At 46.6% G+C, this 15,066-nt stretch overlaps 1 long non-coding RNA gene across 1 annotated transcript; it reads right to left on the bottom strand.

Moving 5' to 3' along the window:
* Positions 1 to 549: 549 nt before the first annotated feature.
* On the bottom strand, positions 550 to 2,708 carry LOC310873549. Its single transcript, XR_014570502.1, has 3 exons — positions 2,515 to 2,708; positions 1,389 to 1,694; positions 550 to 1,017 (listed from the first exon to the last, which is right to left on the bottom strand). It is a non-coding gene; the product is annotated as an uncharacterized lncRNA (long non-coding RNA).
* Between the last annotated feature and the right edge of the window lie 12,358 nt (positions 2,709 to 15,066).

The following is a 15,066-nucleotide window of genomic DNA, read 5'->3' as shown; positions in this document are numbered from 1 at the left end:
TTGGTTTGATGATGTGCAACCGCAACACACCCACCCCAGCCGGTTCATGTTAATACAAAGTGCCAACATTAAAAGTACTCATTGTGCAGAATACTACTTCTTTTAAAAAGGTTTTTCAATTTGTCAAAATATTTCTATAGCTGAGATAGATAGATGAAATAAGTTACTGTATTACATAAGAGACTGGAGCAGCACGGACATTTAGAGCCTTTTATTTAGGTGCTGAGTATACAAACGACTAACGTTTCGACCTTGCGGTCTTCATCAGAGTCATAGGGTGGTAGCATTTGGGCATGTCTTAAATACATGTTACTGTATTACTCATTAGTCATTGTTTGTAAACCCATTCTGGGCGGGAACCCCTTTTGGTGTTTTAAACATTATGTTATAACATTATGTTATAATTTAGCTATTGAAAAAAAAAAAGCTCTTGTAGATCTGCTATTTTTGAAAAAGTGTGAAAATGTGGCCCAAATCTTTGAATATATATTCCTTCAGAGCGAACAATTTTAACTCAAATCTTTGCTTCTGAGGGGATCCCTGGAACAACACATTTTCAGATGGCGGACAGCGGCCAAATACATACACTTTTGGGGGTCCTTGACATGAAAATGTTTGAGAACAACTGCCATAGAAACATGAGGTTTTTCAGAAAACTGTCAGGATTTAGAAGACATTTGTAGAATCGACTTCAGGTCTAAATGGGGTTACCTGAACATGTTATCTCCCATAAGTCGTTAGTTTTACCAGAGTAAGTCCATTCCTTTGTAATGCAGTCTTTTGCCACAGCCTCAGATCCTTTACAGTTGGATATGGTGTGCCATACAGCATGGCGTTTAGAACCCCGCCTTGTGCGTTTTATGTAAAGAGCATGGCCACAGCCCAGCTGTCTACACACCACATGTGAATCCTTCATGTCCCAGTCGCGATACCGATCAAACGTCGGTCTCCACGCTTTCCCGATTTCCATCTCCAGTACACCGGCACAGTTACTGGTTCCTCCCACCAACCTGAACTCTGTATACAGAGACAACAGAGAATAAACAGTGAAGGAAAGAAATTGAAAGAAAAAGTAATGATTGATGAAAACCTTGTGGCTACAATCAATAATGTTCAGTTGTTGTTTTGTTGGTGTGTTGGTTGAGAGAGAGAGAGAGAGAGAAAGAGAGAGAGAGAGAGAGAGAGAGAGAGAGAGAGAGTGTGTGTGAGAGTGTGTGTGAGTGTGTGAGTGCAACAGGTTGGTTTATTTGTTGAAGGACATGATTTGCTGCTATTTATTTGATATTCACTGGGTGGGAATTTGTAACTTTACTTATGTGTAGAACACACATACCACATGCACACACAGACACCATAATAATTAAAAAAGCGTATAGTTGATATTTTACCTGAACAGGTGAGTCCAACAGCCTTGTCAGGTGAGCATGTGTTTCTAGTTGAGTTTGAGGTTTTACAGTCCAGGATAACGGACTCGTTGCCTTCACAATGGAACTCTCTGGTCCACATTGGAACGTTCCCTTCTCCATAGAGCGCCCCCTGGAGGACTGCATGAGTTCCCCCGCCAAGCTGCCTGCACACCACCTCTGCGTCCTGCTGGTCAAAGTCACCTTCACACACTGAGACCCACGACTGGTTAGACTTCACCTCCACTCTGCCTGAATATTCACTAGGCCCGTTCACCAACCTCACAGACTCTGGGGGTGGGGAGAGAGAGAGAGGGAGAGAGAGAGAGAGAGAGAGAGAGAGAGAGAGTATGGAACACACGGGACACTGATAGCCGATCTACAAGCTCACAACCAGCTTGTAGATCTGCTACTTACATGTTTGCAAAGTAATTTTGATTATCTCAAATAATTGTGTTTAGACTGCATCACACACTCTCTCTCTCTCTCTCTCTCTCTCTCTCTCTCTCTCCCCCCACCCCCAGAGTCTATAAACCTTTATAATGAGTATTATAGTGCCTTACAAGCACATTAATAAATGTTGTAACAGGTTACCCCGACAGCACATTATGGAAGGGCCATATATGATATGTGTTGCTGAGTGAACATAGGGTCTATTTTGGGATGGAGGAACAGAGGGTTGAGGGAACATTGGGCTGAGGGAATATAGGGCATAATTTGGCAAAACAGAATGCAGGGATTGAGGGAACATATGATTTGGGAATGCTATGTTGATTAATTGAATAAAAGGACCACAATGGAAACAAGTTCCCAAGACTTCTTGTGTTATACTTTTAGCAGTATATAGTATTCAATCAATAAAATAAAATACATAAATAAAAACGAGGGAGAGTCACAACCTTTGATCGGCTGAGCCTGTTACTGCCTCATCTGAGACTGCTGGTGAGTGACCACCTCCACACGCTTATCAGTCCACGGCACGTACCATTGATGAACATGCACTTCACACATCTGGACACCCAGGGGAATGCCGTGACAGACAGACAGACAGACAGACAGACAGACAGACAGACAGACAGACAGACAGACAGACAGACAAAATCTGTTATACCTGAACAGATCATCTTGGTGATTTTAGGGTCCCAACTCCAATCCCCGATTGTTTCCGTCGAAACGGCAGAGCCACAGTCCAGCAGTCGACACACTTCGTGCGCCGTCCTCATTTTAATTTGGCGTTCACGATCCTGAACCGTAGCCCACTTTCCATGCTCTTTCTTCTCCAGTGTACCATCACAGTCACTGGTTCCTCCCACCAACCTGAGCTCTGTAGTATAGACATGAAAATGTTGTTGAGCACCTTTCTGCAGTCTATATAGCCAGTCACTGGCACCTCCCATAGATGCCTTTCATTGTTTGCAGTGGTGGAAAAAGTACTCCATTGTACCAATACTGCTGTAGAACTATACTTCGTTACAAGTAAAAGTACGGAATTTAAAATGTACAAAAGTATCGGCATCAAAATGTACTTAAAGTACTCATGTTGCAGAATGTCCCATTTCACAAGTTCAAAATGTGTAGAAAATGTATTGAAAATAGCAGATCTGCGACACATTGAGAGCTTGTAAATCGGCTATTTTCAAATGGCCGAAATGTATAGGGTTGAAGTGGTTAATGTATGTTTAAATCGCCAAAGTAACTAGTAACTAAAGTTTTCAAATCAATTGTAGTGGAGTAAAAGTACACATTTTGGCTCCGAGATGTAGTGAAGTAGAAGTAAAAGTACAAACACCTAAAAAGTATACCTAAAATACCTAAAAGTACTTAGTTACTTTCCACCACTGATTGTTTGTTACCTAGACAGATCATCTCCATGTTCCAACCAGTATGATAGATCCAGATCCCAGAGGGAGCAGAGCCACAGTCCAGCTGCCTACACAGGTTGTTTTCCTTCATCAGCTTCCATATGTGATCTCTGTCATGCAGATATCTCAACCCTCCATCGTGTCTCTCGGCCAGGTTACCAAAACAGTTTGGTTCACTGTGGCTTGGATCCAACAACCTGTAAGCTGATAGAGACAACAGGAAAAAAACAAAAACAATCACACCCGTGTGAAGTGAGGGGCGCTCTTATCATCATACATCATCTCATTCCGGCACAATCACAATTTGCGTACTCACCTTCGTCTTCAATGTTTGTGTTTATGTGACGGGGTCGGTTTTGATTGAGCCAGTGCCAGAATGGTTTCTGAGAGCTGGTGATTATAGGAAATCACCTGCACCTGCTCAATTGGGTGGAGGCTTTAAAATGCAGACTGCAGTGCAGAGAGAGAGAGAGCAGTCCAGAGAGAAGAAAGTTGTTTGGTGCAGAGGAGCAGAGGGCAGAAGAAGCATAGAAGAATCTATAAACGTAGACGCCCTTTCCGGCTCTGAGGCGCATGTCACAATTGAAGGCACAATTTTCCCGAGATTCCCTGCAAAGCATTTGCCTTCAATGAGCAGCTTCCGCGTGCGTTACATAAGTCCCGGAAAAGAGGCGCTGTGAGTGGCCAGTAGTCACTTGAGTGACAGCCTGAGACATGGAGGAGTGACATCACTTGGGTGGCGACGCAGAGTGCCTTCAGAAAATGCATTCAGCACTTCTAAATAAAAAAGCTGCAGAGAACTGTTGCTTTGTGTTCACTCTTTAATGTTTTCTGTTAGTAATCTAATCCCCCCTGGCTCTGATGTTGTATTGTTGTATTATGTGCCCTGTCCGCCCGTGGCAGGACCCGTCTGTGGAGGCGCTGAGGGAGGACGCCAGAGGAGGGAAGGCCCGAGTGAGAGGACCCAGTGAGAGGACCCAGTGAGAGGACCCAGAGGAGAGGACCCAGTGAGAGGACCCAGAGGAGAGGACCCAGAGGAGAGGACCCAGTGAGAGGACCCAGAGGAGAGGACCCAGTGAGAGGACCCAGAGGAGAGGACCCAGTGAGAGGACCCAGTGAGAGGACCCAGAGGAGAGGACCCAGTGAGAGGACCCAGAGGAGAGGACCCAGTGAGAGGACCCAGAGGAGAGGACCCAGAGGAGAGGACCCAGTGAGAGGACCCAGAGGAGAGGACCCAGTGAGAGGACCCAGAGGAGAGGACCCAGTGAGAGGACCCAGTGAGAGGACCCAGAGGAGAGGACCCAGAGGAGAGGACCCAGTGAGAGGACCCAGAGGAGAGGACCCAGTGAGAGGACCCAGAGGAGAGGACCCAGTGAGAGGACCCAGTGAGAGGACCCAGAGGAGAGGACCCAGAGGAGAGGACCCAGTGAGAGGACCCAGTGAGAGGACCCAGTGAGAGGACCCAGTGAGAGGACCCAGAGGAGAGGACCCAGAGGAGAGGACCCAGTGAGAGGACCCAGAGGAGAGGACCCAGAGGAGAGGACCCAGTGAGAGGACCCAGTGAGAGGACCCAGAGGAGAGGACCCAGAGGAGAGGACCCAGTGAGAGGACCCAGTGAGAGGACCCAGAGGAGAGGACCCAGTGAGAGGACCCAGTGAGAGGACCCAGTGAGAGGACCCAGTGAGAGGACCCAGTGAGAGGACCCAGAGGAGAGGACCCAGAGGAGAGGACCCAGTGAGAGGACCTAGAGGAGAGGACCCAGAGGAGAGGACCCAGTGAGAGGACCTAGAGGAGAGGACCCAGAGGAGAGGACCCAGTGAGAGGACCCAGAGGAGAGGACCCAGTGAGAGGACCTAGAGGAGAGGACCCAGAGGAGAGGACCCAGTGAGAGGACACAGAGGAGAGGACCCAGAGGAGAGGACCCAGTGAGAGGACCCAGAGGAGAGGACCCAGTGAGAGGACCCAGAGGAGAGGACCCAGAGGAGAGGACCCAGTGAGAGGACCCAGAGGAGAGGACCCAGTGAGAGGACCCAGTGAGAGGACCCAGTGAGAGGACCCAGTGAGAGGACACAGAGGAGAGGACCCAGAGGAGAGGACCCAGTGAGAGGACCCAGTGAGAGGACCCAGAGGAGAGGACCCAGAGGAGAGGACCCAGTGAGAGGACCCAGTGAGAGGACCCAGTGAGAGGACCCAGTGAGAGGACCCAGAGGAGAGGACCCAGTGAGAGGACCCAGTGAGAGGACCCAGTGAGAGGACCCAGAGGAGAGGACCCAGTGAGAGGTGGCAGACGGTGAAAGAAGGGATGCCAACTCAACTCAGCAGATCGGGCCACGTTTCGACTAGCCCCTCTTTGGAGCCAAGTACCCCTCTATGACCTTGTAGCTGATGATATTGACGGCGTGTGCACTGTGCAGTCGAATCATTGAATGGATTCAGTTTAACCATTATTTTAGTTATAGTTTTTATTGTCAGCCTCCACCTGTTTGGAGAAATTGATTCACTGTTTGTTTGGGACACAGACCTCTAGCCTGTGTTTTTATAATTATACTGCATGCTTTTGTATTATTTTAACTTCAATGTACCTTTGTGTGAAATGATTGTGAGCTTTGTGGACAGTAGGCCATTGTAGACCAAATACACTCACGTGAATTATTGCTTGACCCTTAACCGTCTTCCTGCCATTGCCGAAGCCCTTCGGCAATCAAAGCCTCAATTTGATAATACACCTTGCTGCCATTGCCGTAGCCCTTCGGCAATTATACTTTTATAGTGCATATGATCGATCGAGCCATAATGCTACTCACGTTAGCCGGTTAGCTAGCAATGTTGTTAGCACTGCACTGGATCGTTCAGATTAGATCGCGGTCGCCATAAGAATCCATTCTATCCGTTTCTTTCAATCGCCTGTATCTCCTATTCCTTGTCCCAGATGGCATTTTTGGTCAAACCAGCGTTTCTTTGACGGCACAGAGCCGACGTTGTGCAGTGCTATATGTACCGGCATTGATTCGATTATGTAAACAAAGGTTGTCTTGGCAACGTAAAGCTGGCAGGGATAAGCTCACTTCCGGTTGAGGCAAAATGTGGCTTTTCAAAATAAGAGCTCAAATTAAAAAAATGCTGGCATGAATTAGGTCCTAATTTCTCAATAAATGGCAGCAGTAAAAGGGTTAAGGATCCCCTGGGAGAAAAAGTGGGGACTTCCGGTATCATATTTTTGTATTCCAATGGCCCGATATTTGTCACTGCTTGTACTCCTATTGGCTGGGGGCGGAGCCTGTCAGCAGGGAGTGTTAAAGTGTTAAAACTCATTGCCTGCATAGAACGAGTTTTTTACCTGAACAGGTGAGTCCAACAGCCGTGTCAGGTGAGCAGGTGTTTCTAGTTGAGTCTGAGGTTCTACAGTCCAGGAGAACAGACTCACTGCCTTCACACTGGAGCTCTTTGTTCCACATTGGAACATTGGCTTTCCCATAGAGCGCCCCCTGGAGGACTAAAGGAATCCCACAGCCAAGCTGTCTACAGACCACCTCTGCGTCCTGCTGGTCAAAGTCACCTTCACACACTGAGACCCACGACTGATTAGACTTTACCTCCACTGTGCCTGAACACACACTGGTCCCATTCACCAACCTCACAGACTCTGGGGGGAGAGAGAGAGAGAGAGAGAGAGAGAGAGAGAGAGAGAATGGTGGCATGGATCATGGACTACCTTGCAGCATGTGAGCCTGCTTTCTTTTTTATCAGATAGATAGATAGATAGATAGATAGATAGATAGATAGATAGATAGATAGATAGATAGATAGATAGATAGATAGATAGATAGATAGATAGATAGATAGATGTAATTTATTACCTGAACATATCACCTTCACTTTAGTGTGTTTACCGTCTGGCTCAATTTTACTGGTTTTTGTTGAAACAGCAGTACCACAGTCCAGCTGTCGACATACTTCTTGTGCCGTCTTCTGGTTAAGCTTATAATTATCATCATGCACTGGACTCCACTCTCCATCGAGTTTCTTCTCCAGTGTACCATTACAGCCACTGCCTCCTCCCACCAACCTGACATCTGTAACATGGACATGAGCATTTTGTTGAATAGAGGCTGACCTCTCTGAAGATTTGAACCACAGTTTGGTAACTGTTTAGAGTTGTGTCATCGTTGAAGTCGTTGTTTGTTACCTGAACAGATCACCTCCACTGTGTCATCACTCTTCCGGAACCAGAACCCAAATGACTCACTCGTTCCTGCTGGAGTAGCAGAGCCACAGTCCAGCTGTCTACACATGTGATGTGTTTCCATCAGCTTCCATATATGGTTAATATTGTACTCAGTCTCATACGGATACAAGGTTCTCCACTCTCCATCTGGTGTTTCCTCTAGTGTACCAATACATTTACTTGTTTCTCTGACCAACCTGACCCCTATACAGAGGCAACAGAATAGACAGTTCAAAATAATATTACTTTGATTAAAAGTCTTCAAAATCCTGACAGTTTTCTGAAAATGTTTCTGTATCAGTGGTGCTCAATATTTCATATTTCAGGACCCCAAAAACTGTAATATGCCTCCGCCCCCCATCTGGAAATATGTTGTTCCAGGGACCTCCCCAGAAGCAAAGATTTGAGTTAAAATGTTCACTCTGTAATAATATATATTCAAAGATTAGAGGCACATTTTCATGATTTTTCAAGAATAGCAGACCTATACTACGAGTTCATAGCGCGGCACTCAATAGCTAAAGTATAACATAATGCTTTAAAACACCAAAAGGGGTTCCTGCCCAAAATGGGTTAATAGGCCGCAATCTATAATATATTAGCTGTTGGCTGTTTTGCACCTGTTTTGCGCCGTAACAGGAGCCCTCATACAAGGTTACATACAAGACAGTCTTCAAAGTGATTTTGTTGACCAGTGAGGAGATCCTGTAGGCCTATACAGGAATATTGTTCTTTGGTTGACTTTTTTGATTACATTTGTGGCCATTTTATCACAGGAAAGATTTGCCTCCAGGATGGAATGATAATAGCGTCTGGTAAGACTGGTAAATGCCTAAATTGTAAACTGTGAATATAAATAACCTAAAGTGTCAGGGACGTAGCTGACCATTTGGTTGCCCTACTCGTAGGATATTTCTGCTGCCCCTCCCTCCCGACAAGTGCGCTGCATTTTCTCATTCAGATCGGATATTTTTGCCGTTTGCGAGGACGCACACACGGCCGCTCGTTATTACGCAGAAGAGCCGCGGAGAAATTGGTTATTATGGGCACTGTCTAGTGAGCGTTATTATAGGGTCGGCTTGGTACTTGTTGGCACATTTTGTTGCCCTCCTCGGCGTGTTGCCCTACTCGCAGTGTGTATTGCACGTATATGTAGCGACGGCACTGTAAAGTGTAGGCCTAGTTGATATTTTACCTGAGCAGGTGAGTCCAACAGCCTTGTCAGGTGAGCAGGTGTTTCTAGTTGAGTGTGAGGCTCTACAGTCCAGGAGAACAGTCTCATTGCCTTCACACTGGAACTCTTTGGTCCACACTGGAACATTGGCTTCTCCATAGAACGCCCCCAGGAGGACTGGATAAGATCCACAGCCAACTGAGCCAAGCTGCCTGCACACCACCTCTGCATCCTGCTGGTCAAAGTCACCTTCACACACTGAGACCCACGACTGATTTGACTTCACCTCCACTCTGCCTGAACACAGACCAGTCCCATTCACCAACCTCACGGACTCTGTAGAGAGAGAGTTTTCAAAATAATTTAAAATGTACTTTTCCTATAGATAGACAGCAGGAGTTACATAGTTAGTTACAGATCAAGATTAGGAAAAGCAACTGTTTAAGTCATTGTTTCTTACCGGAGCAGATCACCTCCACGTAGGCGCTCGAATATTTCCCAATGGTTTTGGCTGAAATAGCAGGGCCACAATCCAACTGTCGACACACTTCATGCGCTTCCTTCACGTTCACCGCTACCTGAACCTTAGCCCACTTCCCATCATTGTCCTTCCACAGTTTACCACTGCAGCGACTGGATCCTCCCCTCAACTTGACATCTGTACAGAGACAACAGAATAAACAGTGTAGGAGAGAAAGAAAAATAAGGTTATACCTTGATCAGAAGAAAACCTTTTTAGGCTACAATGTGTACATAATGTGTTGTTGTTATCATCTTTGTTTACCTGGTGTTGGTTTTGGTGTTGGTTGAACTTGGAGAGCTGAAGAGAAACAACATCAAATATATATGAGCATGACGGTCACAGAGTACACATGGGGGGCATTAGGAGAGAGAGAGGGGGGGGGGGGGTCTTTGCTGAAACATTGTCTTTGCTCAAACATTTGCCAAATTCTTAGATAATATAAGAGGCAAACATTGTAAAAAGGTTGAGAACCACTGCCTGATGCACCATGGTCGACCCAAAAGCTCCTTAACACTGAATGTGAGATATGAAATGGAACAATTACACCACCACCCTAAAGACTACGAATCTTTGACTACTGCATTGAGTGACCTGGTAGCCTACATGGAAATTGATTTATTGGAGAACATAGGCTTCATTTAGTTTTGATCGTATTGTTCCACTTTTTGCTTTGGCAATGTAAACGTATGTTTTCTCATGCCAATAAAGCCCTTGGAATTAAACTGAATGTGGCCGGGCCTTCTCTGTTGCTTAAGTCAAATGCTTCTCAAACTTTGAATTGCCAACGTACTATCAATAAAGTGGTTAAAATTATTGTGACGCTGTATTAACACATTTTCACCTCTTTTTTTAACGTAGGCCCTACGTGACAATAAAGCTGATTCTGTTGCTGAATTTTTGCTTCTGGCAAAACGTTGACGATAAACTCTCAGAACTGAACAACTACGAGGCTACTAAACCGGGTGGTGAACAGTTATTTAGAAATCAACACTTCTTCCACCCCTGCCCACATGCATGGTATCAGCAGGTGGTGGATTTGATCTACTTACAATGCACTGATTGCAGCTCCATGGTTAGAGAGGAAAGGAGCAGAGAGGTCACACTCAGCCACAGTATCATCTTCATCCTGCTGTCTGCTCAGTGTCTGAAGCTCTAAGGATACCTACAACCACTGTTTGCTCTGTGTCCCAAGCTAACAATCACACATTCACTAATCATTAATTAAAGTAGAGCACTATTTGTACAGCATGTTTAAAATGTGGACAGTTCAGAGTCCACACAAACCAAATAGTGTGCAGGGGATTACGGATGGAAATGTGCTTCTGTTCTAGCTATAAATCCAGCATGTTTAGACAGCTTGATTGACTGGATATCTTTAAAGGTATACTGGCAGTACGAGTTAAAAACACGCCAAATGGTTAATACTTTCCTAATATTTAACTACTACTAATATTTGATTATCATCTAATATCGTAAGTACTGGGTAATTATCACTATCCATTTGTTATGGATTTTTTCTTACTTCCCTATACTTAACTATAGGCCTACTTAAATTCATGTAAATAACTGGTGATTAGGGCTTCTTTTTGAAGACCCAGAGTGTCCTATCCGATGTTTTGAATTGAGGATGGACAGTGGACACTGATATGATTAATTCCTGTTCTGTTCTTTGACTATATTGAAGTGCCTATTTGTATGTCTCTAAATGTTTTGATGAATTGAACATGGTGGACCCTCTTGTAAACAAGTGTAACGCCTAATTGGGTCCTCCACTTTGTATTGAGTTTGTGCTTGAAATGTACTGTAATTCTGCAAACTGTTAATAAATATTTCAATCAATCTAATCAAGCTATTTGTGTAGCTCTCTATACTACCACTCGGTGGTCACACAGTGCCAGTGCCACTAACCTCGCGTCACCAGAGTTTACACCTCGGCAGAGATTGAATTCCTTGCAGTCAAGTCAACTTGATGGATCATTCATGATTCATTGATTCATAACTTCCTAATATAATATGGAGTAGTACTGATACTGTACTGTACATGTTCAACTGTTTCTTGTTTATCACATTCTGTACATTTTCCTGTTGGGTCAGCGATCACTTACTTTGATGTCATGTTTACCTATTTTATGTAGCGTGTGCGTCCGTTTGTGGTGGACCCTCTTGTAAATGTGGTAAGGTGGTATTGCTTAAGGTAGCCTACTACGCCACCTGGGGAATTGCGCCCCAGGAGATAATTACTAAATACAACACTGAACACCCGGAGCACGTAATGACTCCCCAAACACAGATTCAGTATACAGTATAATAGATAGGCAAGGCAGAAACGTGTGTAACAAATATACAAAAGTCTTTATTAAATTAATTGTTTTAACAATATAAAAGTTATAAAAACAAGTCAGTTAAGTATTTCATATAGCAAGCAGACAGTTCAACAATAAACAACAGCTCCCAGGAGGTCTAAGTGCTATAAAGTGCATAGAGCATGTATATATATTATATATAGATAATACATAAATACATATATATATATATCACTATCGCACCCCTACAAGCCAGTACCGGGGGAATGAGGGGAGCTGGCAGGCTCACCTATCCAGGGTGGTGGTAATATATGCAACACAGCAACTCAAAATAAAGCACAACACAATAACAAACTCAAAGGAAAAGGGCTTTACCACCACCACTGGGCGGCTGCACACTGCTCCAGCGTAGCTGCCCCCGGCACCAGTCCTGCAAGAAGGATAGATATAATATGAGCACTTCGCAGGGGAGGGTATACAGGGTAATAATAATGACAGTACTCTCTCCAGCCTATAGTGGGCCTATAGGGCCCAGTCGTATCCAGATTAGAGGTATATATATATATATAATACAGCACCAAGTATCTATACATACACCAGCAAGGATAAGGAGGAATACGATATATAATACAGGAGAAATATAGATAATGGTGCCCGATATGGGCTACTATCAACCAGGGCACAGATTCAGGCGACCGACCACTCGTGGCCGTGGGATGAGCCCTTTCAGACCCGGCAGTACGAATGTGTGTAGAATGGTTAGAATGGTTCAGCAAAGCAGCAGGTGTAGTGCCGGCCCTGAAAGCACAACGGCTGTATTAAAATACTACTCTTATACTACTAGTCACTGAGGCAGGAACAGCAAAGACACGCAAACTCACCCGCTTTAATGAGGCCAACGTGCACCGTCGTTGTACCCACTGCAGCGGTAGCCAGGTAAATAATACAACTGTAAACAACAAGAGCCCATGTTTATACCCCCATGGTATCACAGACACCAAATGAATATGAATACTGCGGAGAGGGAGGAACACCAACCTAGGTGGCGTGGTGTTGGTTCACAACACGCCGAACAGGACACAGGCCAGAGCAAGTAGCTCCAAGGCTAAAACAACAACAAATGCTCACAGTCAAGTTCACAGTCAACTATTAAGTGCAGGCGATCGTAACAGCAACGTATAGAAACATACCTGCACTGAAGTGCGGACCAAACACCCTGTCACCCGACGGGACAGCTTTGTTAAGGATGATCACCTCAATGCGCGGAATAACTCCTGGCCGTGAAACCCACCAGCAGTGTGGCAGAGAGAGACTGACAGCTGACAAACACGGCCGACACGTCACCTTATAAAGCCAGCCAGGACACTCATCAAGCCCTAATCAGTGGGCGGAGGACGGGCCGTGACAGCGTGGGAACGCTAACGCCCATCCTGCCACAATCCGTCCCCCCCATTTGCATCGTCGACCCGACGATGGCTAACTCCATGGTCTGTGCAACACGTAGACAGCATTAGATGCCGACGTGGGTCCCCTATCCACAGCCTGTGGAAGGTGGTAACGGTTCGAATGTTGGCCTGCTGTGGACCTCTCCGTTCTCCGGACTGCCTCGCTATTTTCGTCAGATGTAGGGAGTGGAAGTAACCTGCTGGACAGTAAGTCCACAGGCACAACCGCAGATGTTTCTAGAGCCACCAGCACAGTGGGGGGTGAATCCTTCCGATTCGGATCCGCTTCCCCACGCTCTGGACTCACCTGTCTATCTTCGTTAATAAGCGGTTCGTCTAACCGAGGAACGGGGGGGTTCTAAATCCAACTGCCCCGTAGGGCTCTCTTCTGGGTTGACCGGCTCAGCCAAGGTGGAATCTGGTTGGCCAGAAGGACACAGGGGAGTCCCCACTGGAGGTGGATCTACGGGCAAAGCCAAAGGGGCCTGGGGTACTTCTGATGTCAGAACAAACCAGTCGCCATCGCTGTGATCGTCACCCACTTGAGAATGTGACTGCTCTACCTGTTGGTCGCTTGGAGAGTTACTGGTGGGAGGCTCTTTCCCAATCCGGAGTTTGAGGAGTGTGCGATGAATATGCTTCACTTGGTTCGGTTCCTTCACAGGTGCAATAGTGTACACGCCCCCCCCAGGCTTGGGAGCTTTAATTACCCTATAAACCTCGGGATGCCATAGGTCATGAATTTTGTGGCGGCCTCTAACGCTAAGGTCACGGAGATAAACCAGCTGGCCCTCCTCCAAGGACGGGTCCCGGACTTTTGGGTCATGAAGGGCTTTTCTCCGATCTGCCGCAATCTTCAGCCGATCCCGAGCCCCCTCAAAGGCTATCTGCAGCCGATTCTGATGTCCGGTGACCCAAGCGTTTACGCTGCCTGCTATCGGTTCCGGGACCCTCCCTAACAGGAAGTCCACAGGTAGACGTGGTTCCTGACCAAACAGTAAGTAATGAGGAGTCTCCCCTGTGGCCTGATGGGGGGGTGGTGTTATAGCAGAATAGCATCTGCGGGAGATAGTCAACCCAATCCGTCTTACGGAAGGATGGCAGTGTGCGCAAGAGGTTGTGTAGAGTTCGATTGAATCGTTCACACTGTCCGTTGCCAGCAGGGTGGTACGGTGTAGTCCGAGACTTTTGAATCCCGTACAGACTACAGAGCTGTTGGATGAGGGATGCTTCAAAGTTTCGGCCCTGATCCGAATGAATGCGACCAGGGACCCCGAATTTATAAAACCATTCATTGACCAGTACTTGCGCCACCGTGGATGCCCGTTGGTCCCTAGTGGGAATGGCCAGCGTGTATTTACTGAACACGTCAGTTATGACCAAGACGTTTTCGTGACCTGACCGGGAAGGTTCCAGGATGGTGAAGTCAATCGCCACAATCTCGTTGGGCCGTGAAGCAAGAAGGTGCCCCATGAAGCTTCGTGCAGCCGGTCTGGTATCCTTTGCTACCTGACACCGCTCACATTCCAGGCACCACTGAGCCACATCGGCAGACACACCCGGCCAATAACAACGCTGACGGATTAACTCTGTGGTTCGCTCGACACCCTGATGTCCATGTTGCTGATGTAACTGCGTCAGAACGTCCTTTCTCAGGACCTCAGGTAGAACCAACTGATGTGTCTCCTCCGCCCCATCCGGGCGGAAAACCTTACGGTATAGCACGCCCTCTCTCCACTAAGCGGTCCCATTGGCCAAGCAGTGTTGTTGCTGGTTTAGACAATAATTTGCGTTCCGCAGTGCTTGGGCGTGTCCCCTGCCTCCAGTGAACTAGAACTTCTTGAATGACCGTATCCCCCGCCTGTAAGGTCTGCAAGTCAGATAAGCTATGGCCAGGCAAAGCTGTAATGGTGGCCTGAGTTGCCTGAACTGGTTGTTCCGGTGGTACAGTCATCCGCAGCACGGTTGGAAGGGTGGTACCAGGAATCAACTCCTGTAGCTCTGTCGCCCCTGCTGGGTGTTGTCGAGACAGTGCGTCCGCATTCCCATTACTCCTACCCGAGCGATATTTCAGCTCGAAGTCGAATGGCGCCAGTTCGCTGGCCCAGCGCTGCTCCACTGCACCGAGTTT

This window comes from Protomyctophum parallelum, assembly GCF_964188405.1.
Source record: "Protomyctophum parallelum genome assembly, chromosome: 16".
Taxonomy (NCBI): Eukaryota; Metazoa; Chordata; class Actinopteri; order Myctophiformes; family Myctophidae; genus Protomyctophum; species Protomyctophum parallelum.
Note: the sequence above shows the minus strand (reverse complement) of the source record. Positions and strands in the feature narration are given on the sequence as shown.